The sequence below is a fragment of the Canis lupus genome, chromosome 38, assembly GCF_048164855.1.
Source record: "Canis lupus baileyi chromosome 38, mCanLup2.hap1, whole genome shotgun sequence".
Classification (NCBI taxonomy): domain Eukaryota; kingdom Metazoa; phylum Chordata; class Mammalia; order Carnivora; family Canidae; genus Canis; species Canis lupus.
The window spans coordinates 14472130-14483840 of record NC_132875.1 but is presented as its reverse complement, the minus strand read 5'-3'; the positions used below and the strand labels follow the sequence as shown (position 1 = coordinate 14483840).

At 33.7% G+C, this 11711-nt stretch overlaps 1 long non-coding RNA gene across 3 annotated transcripts in view; it reads right to left on the bottom strand.

Annotated features, from left to right (window-relative positions):
• The window catches only part of LOC140626624 (uncharacterized), a 34012-nt gene that overhangs the window by 21586 nt on the left and 715 nt on the right, over nucleotides 1-11711 (bottom strand). The window contains exons 2-3 of one of the 3 annotated variants that reach the window (XR_012025688.1): nucleotides 3343-3431; nucleotides 631-870 (exon numbers count right to left, since the gene is read on the bottom strand). This is a non-coding gene — a long non-coding RNA (uncharacterized lncRNA). Of the gene's footprint in view, nucleotides 1-630; nucleotides 871-895; nucleotides 1808-3342; nucleotides 3432-11711 lie in introns of those variants that run through there. The other 2 variants (XR_012025689.1, XR_012025690.1) reach the window with 2 other exon arrangements.

The following is an 11711-nucleotide window of genomic DNA, read 5'->3' as shown; positions in this document are numbered from 1 at the left end:
TAAGCAATCTTTTATCTGCCTTGAGTTTACCCATCATACAAGCAATAGTTTGGAAGAAAATTATAGATGAAAGAATGTGTTTGTTGAATGAATTCACAAGAATGCATACTTGTTTTATCTTTTTTTATCTTTATCTTTTTTATTATCCCTTTATTGAATGAACTCACAAGGATGCACTAGGTTTTATCTTTTTACTAATTCTTTTATTGCTCTTTTTAAGTGGGACTAAATACCTCAACTTTCCTAAAAATATAAAGAATATAGACTCTCTACATTTGGTTCTCATTAAATGTTTTTTTTTCAAAATTGTTTTTGTCTTTTTTTGTGTGTGGACTTTTAACTGAGCACATAATAGGTATCTGTATCTATGTTTTTAATTGACTTTTGTCTTGGCACACAACATTATGATTCTGGAAGGCAACATTCAAACTTTCGCATTTCTGTACTGTCACACTTCATGGCACAGATCATTTGCCAGTAAAGGCTCCCTAAAGAGCAAACACATTGCTTTTAGGAAGACAATATCACCCAAAATGTTTGTATTAGTAGTTATCACTCATAAATATTCTGTATTCTGAAATTAGTATCTAATTTTCGATGATGAATTATGAGGAAACTTTTGTTCACTACCTCTATTCATGTTTCGCATCTTCCCTTGCTGGAAACCCTCCTCCAGGTCCTAATATGTTGCTGTGCACTCCATGAAGAATAAGTGTTTGGGGGCTGCCCTGGTGGCGCAGCGTTAGCGCCATCTGCAGCCCAGGGTGTGATCCTGGAGATCCTGGATCGAGTCCCACGTCAGGCTCTCTGCATGGTGCCTGTTTCTCCCTCTGTCTGTGTCTCTGCCTCTCTCTGTCTCTCTCCGTGTCTCTATGAATAAATAAATTTTAAAAAAAATCTTAAAAAAAAGAATAAGTGTTTGGTTCACTCTAAGATGCTTTATCAAAAAATGCATTTTGCCATATATTGATGCCATTAAATTAAAAGTGGAGGAAAAAATGAGTGTGACCATAAGTGAAGGGAACATTTTATAATCATCTGATGCACACAAACAAAACAGATTTTCAATTCCACTGTTTTCAGCTGTAAATTAGGTTTTAGTTCCTAATCTAATTTAGCATTCTATTTCTATAGAAATTTTCAAGATATCATTTCAACTCTCCACTTCATCTATCAATTCCCAATCTTATCTGTGTAATGAACACCAGACCTACTCACACAAGTCAAAATCAGATTGGGTAGAATAATATTTTCATTTTGCTACTTGTCTATCTGATGGCACCACTCAGGAGGGACCCAGTGACTCTACTCATGCAGTCCATCCGCTTGTAACATGAAGTTAAACACCCAAATTTAGGCAGTGCTTCGATAAAGCTAATCTGGTTGCAGTTGTAGAGACAGCTCCAAAATTAAAATTAACCTATCAAGAATACTGTAACTTTCTCCTAAATATTCACTTTATTTCTCTTTTAGTGAAGAAAAATACCCCACTTGACTAATACCGGAACTCAAATTTAATATGTTTAAACCTGCACTGCCTTGAATACTTATATACTGGTACTTCTTAAAGATATTTCAATTTTCCAAAATTTATAATGTGTAATTTGCACATTTGTAAATGTGATTGAATTTTATTCAACTGAGATCGCCTGGGTGGTTCAGTGGTTGGGTTCCTGCCTTTGGCTCAGGGCATGATCCTGGAATCCCAGGATCGAGTCCCACATTGGGCTCCCTGCATGGAGCCTGCTTCTCCTTTTGCCTGTGTCTCTTCCTCTGTCTCTGTGTCTCATGAATAAATGAATAAAATCTAAAAAAAAAAAAAAAAGAAAAAGAAAAATAATGTTATTCAACTGTCTGAATTTCTACTTGTGACATGTTTAGATTGTATCTTGTACATTTACCAATTTCCTTTTGGGGGGACTTCCTCTACTCCATTATGTGCAGTATTGGTGAGAAAATAACTCTGACTTATGGGGTCAACTTTTCTTTTCTTCAGGATTCCTAATACAGGTGAGTTGCATTGACTTTTGCTTGCTTGGCCAAGATGACTCTCTCTCTGGGGACTTTATAGCTTGTGCTAATAGCACAAGGACATTAAGGAGAAATGTAGGTCATTAATTGCAGTAGAAGTGAAGTGACCAGAGTGTAACATCACCAACTGGCCTGTTCTATTTCCTGTTCCTTACACATGAGAAGCTTCCTGCCTAACTCCAAACCGAAAGTCCAAAAACATCATCTAGCTTAGTTTCTTGCATGTATATAATGTAGTTTTTCAGAGGAAATAACTATTGAATTTAACCAAGAAACATAACTGATCCAGAATGTAGTTTTGTTCAATACACTTTAATACCATAAATTTCCTATTTTTCTTAACTATGAAGTAAATTTGAAATTATGTATCACATCTTGATAAGACAGATCTAAAATTTTGTGAATTTTAGAGATATAATTTTTGAATATATGATTAGGAGAAGATCTAACATGAATATAACTTAACGGGAATGATTCTATGAAGAGACAATGGCTGAAAATGATATAAAATAGAATAAATTTGAAAAGCTCAAATACATGAAACATTTTTTAAATGGCTAGGTATTATAATTGTAAGTTAAAATAAAGAAAAATATGCTTGCAATGGGATAATAACAACAGGAAAATAAGTGCAAAAGTTCAGATAAATATATTAAATATTTAAGAAAATAACCTCAGCTTAATAAAGAACTTCCATCACCTCTCTTCATTTTACTTATAATTTTTGCTTTCTGACCTTAACAGAACTATATATAAATTTATATAAAATTAATTATTTAAATCAAGGTTTAATTTTTTTTTACAATAAACGGGACTATTTGCAATACATTTGTATTTATCCATATTCATGTTATATTTTTTTTAAATCCTAAATTTGCAAAGTTTATTTTTTTATAACAATGAAGTTATTCATGATTGTTTTCCTATTTCATTGTACAGAGAAAATACTTAAAAATGCCCTGTTAATGGTTAAAAACTTAAATACTTTTAAAAACATTATGGGTGTGCCTAGGTGGCTCAGGCAGTTAAATGTCTGCCTTCAGCTCAAGTCATGATCTCGGGGTCCTTGGATCCAGCCCTGCCTGAACTCCTTATTCAGCGAAGAGTCTGCTTCTCCCTCTCCCTCTGCTCCTCCCCCAACTCATGCTTGCTCATTCTCTCTCAAATAAATAAATAAAATTCAAAAAACAAGCATTATGGACTAATTTTTGCTATTAACATTTTTTAATTTGCTTAAACCTCATATAATTACGACATATGTTGTTCTATGCTATTACTCTAAACAATAGAATAATAAAAAATATTAATTACCTGGGAACATAACTATGTCCAGTCATTTCTTAGAATTGATTATGTCAAATGCAAAGAATGTAGAGTGAGTTCATTTTTCAGCAGCTCTTCTGGTATCAGGGAGAAATTTATTAAGAAACAAGCTGTTAGTAGAATAATTTGTGAATCATTGTCATCTCATATCACTCTCTATGATTAGTTAATGCTACAAAAAATGTGCATATGCTTCAACTTATCATTTAACTTTTAAAGTAATTATTTAGCTCTAAATGTAAAATGTTTTAAATATCACAACCTTTGTCTTGCTTGAAAAATTAATACAAAAACTTGAATTCCCCATGCAGTGGAAAATGTGTATTGCAAATTGGATTGAGCTGGAGAACAGTGTTCAAACTGTTCCATTATATCAAAGTTGGCTTACTCAGCAGTGAACTTCTCCCACAAAAATCGATTGTATGATGGAAGCTGGTTATGAATTAGAAAAAAGAAAAACAAGTGTTCCTTCATACCAATCCTAATATACTAATAGTTCATTTTAAAAACATTTCTAGGAGGTTTGAAGGATTGCAGTGTTGTAAATATACATAAGACCTTGGAATTTCTGTCTTTAAAATGCTGGATTCTGAGCACTCCACACACACACACACACACACACACAACACAAAATGTTCCCGTTGTTCACTATGCCAAATAAAGCAAAAGTAAATAATTCATTTTCCAATTGAAATAACTCTCTTTAAGGAATTAAGTTTATCAAACCCTGTGTATATTAGTGGTAAAAAAACATATTTTTTTTCAACCTATGCTCTATGCTCCTCAATATACAGGCATCATTTAGACTTCTATGGATTTAGGTACATTTGAAAGTCTTATGATTGTGGATAATGCATAATTAACATTTTCCAAATATAATCACTTATAAGAATCCCTTATGTATTTTGGATATAGGTTCTTATCAGATATGCAGTTTGTAAATATTTTCTCCCATTCTGTAAGTTGCATTTTCACTGTACTGATGTTTTTCTTTGCTGTATATCGTTATTCAGCTTTTTAGCCTGTCTACTTTTGCTTCTGTTGCCTGTACTTTTGTATTCTAACCAAAAGCTTTCCCTCCATTTCCTTCTAGGAATTTAACAGTTTCAGGTCTCACGCTTACATCTTTAATAAATTTGGAATTGATTTTTGTGCATAAGAAAATGATGTAAGCCAAACATCAAATTTTATTCTGTTGAGTGTGAATACAATTTTCCCAACACCATGTATTGAAGAGAGTATGCTTTCTCCATTGTGTATTCTTATGCCCCTGTCAAAAATTAGGACATTGTAGGTGTATGGGTTTATTTCTAGGCTGTCTATTCTGTACCACTGATCTCTCTGTCTATTTTTATGCCAACATTACGTTGTTTTGTTTTGATTGCTATAGTTTTGTAATATAGTTTGTAATAAGAAAACAATAGCTATGGCTTTGTTCTATTTGTTCAAGACTGCTTTAGTTATTCAGGAGTTTTTGTTATTTCATACAAATTTAGTATTATTTTTTCTATTTTTGTGAAAAATGCCTTTGGAATTTGGTAGAGATTGCATTGAATATGTAGATCATTTTGGGTAATTTAAGTATTTCTTCACCACATACCATATATAAAAATTAGTATGGAATTTATTATATGAGTAAGTTTAAAACTAAACTATACGGGCACCACGGCAATTCAGTCTGTTGAGTGTCTGACTCTTGGTGTGGGCTCAGGTCACGATCTCAGGATCATGAGATTGAGCCCTACCTTCTCTCTTTCTTTCTCCCTCTGCCCTCCCCCCTAAAATAAGTACATCTTTAAAAACTAAGACTAAAACTATAAAGCTGTGAGAAGAACACTCTCAGGGTAGATGAAGATTTTATATGAAACACAAAAAGTAATAATCAAAAAGAAATAAAACTTTGGCCATCATTTAAAAAAGAAACATCTGCTCTGTAAAAGAAAAAAACAAGGGTGTGTGGATGGCTCAGTCAGTAAAGCCTGTAACTCTTCATCTTGGGGTTGTGAGGTTGAGCTCCATATGGGGCATGGCAATTATTTTAAAAAATAAAATCGCAAAAAAAAAAAAAGAGAAAAAAGAAACTAGGAAAAATATTACATACATGTTATATAATATGCATTATAAGGCATATCAAGTTTTATTGCACTTGGCCTTATTGCACTTTGCAGATGTATTTTTTACAAATTGTGGGTTTGTGGCAGCTCTGTATTAAATCTATCAGTGCCATTTTCCCAAAAGCATTTGTTCACTTCATGTCTCTGTGTCACATTTTGTTAATTCCCTTAATATTTCAAATATTACAATTATATTTGTTATGGTGACATGTGATTAGTGATCTTTGATGTCACTATTGCAATGGTTTTGGGGAACACACTGAACCATGCTCATATAAGGCAGAAAAATTAATCAGTAAAGGCTAAGCGTGTTCTCACTGTTCCACAGACTAGCCATTTCCTTTCTCCTCCTGTCTCCTCAAGCCTCCCTATTCTCTAAGACATGGTGCTGAAATTAGTCCAGTTAATTACCCTACAATGGCATCTAAGTGTTCAAATGAAATGGAGAATCACATGTCTTTCACTTTAAATCAATAGGCCAAAACTAGAAATGATTAAGCTTGATGAGGAAGGCATGTCAAAAGTCAAGAAATGCTGAAAGCTAGGCCTCTTGCACCAGTTAGCCAAATGGTGAATGCAAAAGAAATTTCCCAAAGAAAATTAAACGTGCTACTCCAACAAATGCACAAATGATAAGAAATAGCCTTATTGCTGATCGGAAAAAGTTCTAGTGGTCTGCATAGAAGATTAAGCCAGCCACAATATTCCCTTAAACTAAATCCTAATTCAAAGCAAAGCCCTAACTAACTCTCTTCGATTCTATTAAGATGATAAGAGGTAAGGAAGCTGCAGAAAAAAAAAGGTTTGAAGCTAACAGAGGTTGGTTCATGAGGTTTGAGGAAATAAGCCATCTTCATCACACAAAAGTACAAGGTGAAGCAGCAAGTACTGATTTAGAGGCTGCGGTGAGTGATCCAGAAGAATTAGTTAAGATAATTAATGAAGATATCTATACTAAACAACAGATTTCCAATGTAGGTGAACAGCCTTATATTGGAGAAGGATGTCGTCCGGGGCCTACATAGCTAGAGAGAGGTCAATGCCTGGCTTCAAATTTTTTTTTTTTTTTTTTTTTTTTCCTGGCTTCAAAATTTTAAAGGACCAGCTGGCTTTCTTGGTAGGGGCTAATGCAGCTGGTGACTTTAAATTGAAGCCAATACTTATTTAACATTCCCAAAATCCTAGGATCCTTAAGAATTGTGTTAAATCTACTCAGCCTGTGCCCTATGAATGGAACCACCAAGCCTGGATGACAGCATATCTATTTACAGCATGGTTTACTATTTTAAGCCCACTGTTGTGATCTACTAGTGAGAAAGGAGATTTGTTTAAAAATCTGACTGCTCATTGACAAGGTACCCGGCCACCCAAGAGCTCTGATGGAGATGTACAATGAGATTAATATAATTTTCATAAAAACAAAACAAAACAAAAAAAATATATAATTTTCATGCCATTAACACAATGCCTATTCTGCAGCCCATAGATCAGGAGTCATTTTGACTTTCAAGTCTTCTTATTTAAGAAATACATTTTGTAAGGATTTAGCTGGCACAGATAGTGGTGTCCCTGAGGGATCCGGACAAGGTAAATTGAAAACCTTCTGGAAAGGATTCTCCTTTCTAGATGCCATTTAGAACATTTGTGATTCATGGAAAGAAATCAAAAGATCAACAACAGCAGGAATTTGGAAGAAGTTGATTCCAACCCTTATGGATAACTTTGAGGGGTCAAGACTTCAGGAGGAAGTACCTTCAGATGTCGTAGAAATAACAAGAGAGCTATAATTAGAATTGGAGAGAATTAAAATCTGATCATTTTAGCTGGGGCAGCATTTTTGCTGAGGGAATTTTTCCCACTTCTGCATGACCTTGACTTGATGTGTATTTGTAGGATATGGTTAAACTGGAAAGCGAAAGATTTCATATTAATAAAAATCACACATGAGAGTGAAGCCAGCGGGTCAGCCTGTATTGAGAAGAAGCTACATGAGAATTTAAAGGACATGTGATTTATGATGCTTGAAGGGATTTAACTATGTTAAACTTTACTTCAACATACATATAGGAAGCTACAGGAAGAAAACAAAAGCAGAAGTAATGCACTTTTATTTTTAAAAGCAGGGAGAGATTGATGTCTTATTTTTTGTTTTTATTGAAAAATAGAATACAAAGGGGCATATTTGGAATGTTCATTATACAGAATTTTTAATACCAAATTGTATTAATTAATTTCTATTTTAGTTACAATTATTTTACATGTTGTCTCTGTTTTTATGTATGTGGTTTTATAATGTATTAACTTATTTTGTTTCCCTTCATAAGATTGTCTCTAAGTCGTCAGTTTATTAGAAACAAAACAAAACAACAACAAAACAAGTACAATAAAATAAGAAAAACAGAAACATTTGAAGAACAATTTGTCTTCTTTTGCTTAGCATAGATTTTGAATGCCTCTGTTTTCCTGTCTTATTTTTTGTTCCTAATTGCAACTGTGAGACTCATAACCAACTTCTTATTGAATAAAGAATGTAGTTAAGAACTTTTTCTAGTGTTTCTTCTAGCTTCCTGCCGAGATTATTCTCTAAATAGTGATAAAACATATGTGACCAAGGCCATTGAGTTCTGTAGGGTTTCCATCACTTTAGGAAAGATGGAAATTGTACAAATTTTGTCTTATCATTACTCAAGCAATGGATTTCTTCTAAATATCTGATTCTCTGAATCAACCACTTACATAGTACTGTTTACATAAAAAAGACCTACTTTAATTGTGTTCACTAATTTGCTTTAGAAAGTTAACCCTAGTAAACAAATAATGTTTCCACTTCTTAGTAGTTGTGGAAATAGTTTATGAATATAGCAATCTGTATGTTTTGCTTGTAATATTGTTGTAATTTACAAATATTAATGGAAGCAAATGAGTTTCAATAATTTTCACCTCATATGCATGCAGTTTTGTTCTAAAAATATAGAAAAAGTTGAAACTTTGACAAATGAATTACTAAAAAGAACAACTCTTAGAAAATAGTCATCTTTGATATAATTACAGATTGGATTATAATAATTATTGTGGATTTATCAAAAAGATTCTGTTTATTTATTTGACAGAGACAAGCAGACTTTCCACTGAGCAGGGAACCCAATGTGGGGCTCAATTCCAGGATCCTGAGATTATGACCTGAGCCAAGTCAGACACTTAACCAGATGAACCACTCAGATGCCCCTGTAGACACTTTTATTAAGCCATATTTTTCCTTAGTGAAAAATATCAATTGCACCATATTTCAATAATACTTTGAATGATTTTTCCGGATTAAACTTGAAATTCAACCAATATTGTTTTCAAATTGCATTTAAGAAAATCTACTTATTTATGTATCTTTTTTTCCTAAGACTGTATTTATTTGAGAGAGAAAGAGGGGACGTGTGCACATACTTATATGGGGAGGGGGGAGGGAGAGAATCTCAAGCAGACTCCCTGCTGAGCGTGGAGCACAAAATTGGGCTTCTTCCCACAGCTCTGAGATCATGACTGAGCTGAAAACAAGAGTTACAATTAACTGACTAAGCCACCCAGAGACCCCTATATATTTTTTCATTGGCATCTGATAAGTATAACTATGAATTTGTGCCCCAAAATTTATTTTAAAAATCCCACAGAATTCCTTAAGTTTTTAATACTAAGAATGGAACTTTTTCATTTTTAATGACTGCCATTTTATTATCAATATATCTATTTTTTAAAATTTATCTAAAGAAAGCAATTAGATTTTCACCCATGTAGTCATGGCTTAATACTGAACAATTTAATTAAGGGAAGCTCTATTAAGATCATTGTTCTTTCTCTGTGTAGCACTCTAACTTCTATTAATTTGCTGCAAATTCAGCCACATCACCCTTCCAAATTCTGATCCCCCTTCCATTGGCTCATTGAAAAAGATATGTTCTGCCTGAGTTTCTTATCTCTGCACAGTAATGAGCAAATTGTCACTGTAGGATTAGTCTTGTTCTTTCCATATTTTTTTCAGGTATCATGGTTTTGTGCTATTATCCACTTCCAGAAATAGTTGTATGATATATTTAACCCAGCTTTCTCATCACTTATTTCAGGAAAGAAGTCCAGAATCATCTTTTTCATAACTCAAAATAGAAGTTTTCAATGGAAATATTTGGAGTGGCGGCGGGGGGCAGAATTTAACTACTAGAAAAAATTCTAGAGGGTGCCTGGATAGCTCAGTTGGTTAAGCATCTGCATTTGGCTCAGGTCATGATCCTGGGGTCCTGGGATTGGGCCCCATATCAGGTTCCCTGCTCAGTGGGGAGCCTGCTTATCTCTTTTCTCCCCACTTGTGCTTTCTCTTGCTATCTCTGTATCTCTCAAGTAAATAAATTCTTAAAATAAAAAAAAGGAAGAAAAAACTCTGGAAAATACATGCAAACTGAGACTACCCCAAAACAAGCAGACCATACATTTTGTTTATGAATAACCTTATATTTAAGTGACATGTCAAAGTCTCCTTATAAGAGAACTACACAATGAAATTTAATTATAATTTCATTTATAAGAATAGGCTTCCTAAAAGATGTAGAAGAAAAATTTTAAAATCTTTCTGAAAAATTCCACGTTTGTCATGTAATCTTTCTAAAAGATCACAGTCATTGTGGCTAACTAAGGTATTATGGCTACTTAAGGATACATAGATATCTAATTTAAGCTAAACCATCCCATGTTGTGTATTATCTCAATGAAAAGCCTAATGTTTTGGTTATAGGATTATGCCTTTTTAATTTTATAATAGGAAGACTGAACAGATTATTCACTTAGGATTTTAACTGATATTTTGTAAATGAATACCATGAAATTTAACCACACACATGGCAAAAAAAAAAAAAAAAAAGCCAAGCCATATATAAACTCATCTATGAAATAATGGGGAAAGTATTTAAAAGTATTTAAAAATTGTAGAGGACTTGGTAATAAGATGAAAATAAAGCAGGAAAAGCCAAGAGTTCATGATAACATAAAGCATAGATGATAGGGAAAAAAAAGCCAATTTGGCTCCAGAGTTAGCCAGTTAACATTTCAGCTTTACTTCTAGATCAAGCATATTATTTCAATAAACTCATTTTTCTTTGTGGTTACTTAGGGGCATCTCTGCTTTGCATGAAGAATTGTGCCTGCTTTATACAGAAATGTTATTAGCATTGTGATATTCTTTGTCATACTGAAATCATAGGCTGCTAATTATATCTCAAAGAAGTAAACAAATTTATTGCTTGCTAAGCAAAAGAGAAATGCAATTTCAATGTACGATTGAAACTAAATAAGATTACATATAATGATATATCACTGAGAAAAGAATATATTTAGGTACTGAAAGAAGCAAGACTGTTTAGGAACTGGCTGATTCACCACAGAAATAAATTTAATGAAATAAGGCTGTTGCTTGGCTAACATTAAAAAATGAGGGTTGTCACGGATTGGTTTATATTCAGAAGTATGCACTAATCAGTAGTTCTACTGATTAATTATTAAGAGTATAAATCTCCCTCCCTTCCTCTCTCTCTCCTTCTCACCCTTCCTCTCCCCCATCCTTTCTCTCTCTCTCTCTCTCTCTCCCCTTCCTCCTCTCTTCTATCTCTCCTTCTCCAACCATCTCTTTGATTACATACCAAATGGTTGAACTTCTGGATAAAGAAGTTGAGCTCTGGACTTAGTATTCTCCTTTATTTTAGAAAATGTTTACCAATTATTCTTGATCCCTTTACCCCACTTTTTATCATTCCTTAGCCAAAGTTTTAGAATAATAATCAAAGATATTCCAGAATTTCATCATTTCATTTGATTCTCATGGAAGAGGTTTAATTTGAAGAGGATTGATTTTTGGTTTCAGTGTTTATCAGATTGATTTCATCAGACTTTTTTTTTTAAGATTTTATTTATTTATTCATCACACACACACACACACACAGAGAGAGAGAGAGAGAGAGAGAGAGAGACGGAGAGAGGCCGAGACACAGGCAGAGGGAGAGTAGGCTCCATGCAGGGAGCCTGATGTGGGAGTCAATCACAGGACTCCAGGATCACACCCTGGGCTAAAGGCGGCGCTAAACCACTGAGCCACCTGGGCTGCCCAGACTTTATTTTTTTTAATGACGTGTTGCATCATCTTTCAGAAGAGTGGCTTCCCAGAAACATTTCAATCTCTGGGTCATAGTCTTCATAAGACACATAAGACAC